Source organism: Harmonia axyridis, chromosome X (assembly GCF_914767665.1).
Source record: "Harmonia axyridis chromosome X, icHarAxyr1.1, whole genome shotgun sequence".
Lineage (NCBI taxonomy): Eukaryota > Metazoa > Arthropoda > Insecta > Coleoptera > Coccinellidae > Harmonia > Harmonia axyridis.
Genome location: NC_059508.1, coordinates 30,585,975 through 30,588,474, shown reverse-complemented (window position 1 = coordinate 30,588,474; position 2,500 = coordinate 30,585,975). Strand labels below are relative to the sequence as shown.

General features: G+C 54.5%; 1 pseudogene; it reads right to left on the bottom strand.

The window, feature by feature from the left end:
* Window positions 1-2,457, bottom strand: part of LOC123688121 — a 4,448-nt pseudogene extending 1,991 nt beyond the window's left edge.
* Between the last annotated feature and the right edge of the window lie 43 nt (window positions 2,458-2,500).

Genomic DNA, 2,500 nt, shown 5'->3' with positions numbered 1-2,500 from the left:
ATTCCGCGGGAGGCCAAGACGCGGGACCGAGCTCGGATCAAACGTAACGCAAGCGAAACGCATCACCTCGCCCAGGCCCGGTACGTTAGCCGTGACCCACTTCCCCAACAAGCCCGACACGCCACAATCCTCAGAGCCAATCCTTATCCCGAAGTTACGGATCTAATTTGCCGACTTCCCTTACCTACATTATTCTATCGACTAGAGGCTCTTTACCTTGGAGACCAGCTGCGGATATGGGTACGAGCCGGCGCGACGCCTACACGTGGCCCTCTCCCGGATTTTCAAGGTCCGAGGAGAAGATCCGGACACCGCCGCAAATGCGGTGCTCTTCGCGTTCCAAACCATATCTCCCTGCTAGAGGATTCCATGGAACTCGAACGCTTATGCAGAAAAGAAAACTCTTCCCGGATCTCTCGACGGCGTCTCCGGGTCCTTTTGGGTTGCCCCGACGAACTCTCTTACGAGGGCCCGGTTTAATTTCGGTTCCGCTGCCGGGTTCCGGAATAGGAACCGGATTCCCTTTCGCCCGACGGGCGTGCGTCACGCGTCAAGATGCATAGCATTTCTGCCACCACTTATAAACACGATTAACAACGCCACATCAACATCGGCTTTCGCCTAGGGCTTAGGATCGACTGACTCGTGTGCAACGGCTGTTCACACGAAACCCTTCTCCACCTCAGCTCTCCAGGGCCTCGCTGGAGTATTTGCTACTACCACCAAGATCTGCACCGAAGGCGGCTCCAGACGGCCTCACGGCCAGCCCTTCTGCGCTCACCTCCGCGACCCTCCTACTCATCAGGGCTTCATGACCGCCCCGAAGGGCGACCGCACATGCCACTGACGGCCGAGTATAAGCACGACGCTTCAGCGCCATCCATTTTCAGGGCTAGTAACTTCGGCAGGTGAGTTGTTACACACTCCTTGGCGGATTCCGACTTCCATGGCCACCGTCCTGCTGTCTTAAGTTACCAACGCCTTTCATGGTATCCCATAAGCGTCGATTTAGGCGCTTTAACTCGGCGTTTGGTTCATCCCACAGCGCCAGTTCTGCTTACCAAAAATGGCCCACTTGGCACTCTGATCCGAAATCTCGCGGCTTCACATTCAAGCAAGCCGGAGATCTCACCCATTTAAAGTTTGAGAATAGGTTGAGGTCGTTTCGACCCCAATGCCTCTAATCATTCGCTTTACCGGATGAGACTCGTATGCAACGAGCGCCAGCTATCCTGAGGGAAACTTCGGAGGGAACCAGCTACTAGATGGTTCGATTAGTCTTTCGCCCCTATACCCAGTTCCGACGATCGATTTGCACGTCAGAATCGCTACGGACCTCCATCAGGGTTTCCCCTGACTTCGTCCTGACCAGGCATAGTTCACCATCTTTCGGGTCCCAGCGTGTACGCTCTTGGTGCGCCTCCTCTCGCAATGAGAATGAGGCGCCCCGGGAATGCGGGTCAGTCATGGAGACCGACCATCTTCCCTTAGTTCACATAAAGTGAACCGTTACTTTCATTGCGCCTTTAGGTTTAGTGATTCCCAATGACTCGCGCACACGCTAGACTCCTTGGTCCGTGTTTCAAGACGGGTCCTGAAAGTACCCAAAGCAATAGCGTCGCTGATCGGCGTTTCAAGAGGTCTGTCCAAGAACACCGCGGCGAACAGTCGCAAACGGACGGAATCGGCACTAGGTCCGATCGCCATCACAATTCACATACTTGCCACGGGCCGGACGCGAACTAAGTCGCGGCCTCCCGCCATCAGTAAACCGTCGAGCGAGCTGTTCGGAAACCCAGTGTCCGTAAACATCGGAAAATCCGAGCTCACGGGCTACACTCGAGACCGTAGAACAGCACCCAACGGATCGCGACGACCTACTAGGGGAGAAGTGCACGCGTCCGAAGCCGGAGATGAACCGAAGGGAACAGCCAACGCGAACGTCGCCGTTTCCACAGTCAGTAAATCCCAACAACAGGCGCGAATGAATCTCCCCATTCGACCTTTCGGGTTTCTCAGGTTTACCCCTGAACGGTTTCACGTACTCTTGAACTCTCTCTTCAAAGTTCTTTTCAACTTTCCCTCACGGTACTTGTTCGCTATCGGTCTCGTGGTTATATTTAGCCTTAGATGGAGTTTACCACCCACTTAGGGCTGCACTCTCAAGCAACCCGACTCTAAGAAGAGATCCTCTAGCAAGCCGCAGCGGTCGCTACGGGCCTGGCACCCTCTATGGGCGATGGCCCCATTCAAGATGGACTTGAACGCGCCGCGAACTCGCCAGATAATGGATCCTTCCAAACACCACATCTCCCGGCGACCGGTTACGATCGCGGGATTCAGTGCTGGGCTAATCCCTGTTCGCTCGCCGCTACTAAGGGAATCCTAGTTAGTTTCTTTTCCTCCGCTTAATAATATGCTTAAATTCAGCGGGTAGTCTCACCTGTCCTGAGGTCGTATGTTCAAATCATCGAAACGTTCCGAAACTAACCTTTGGCGG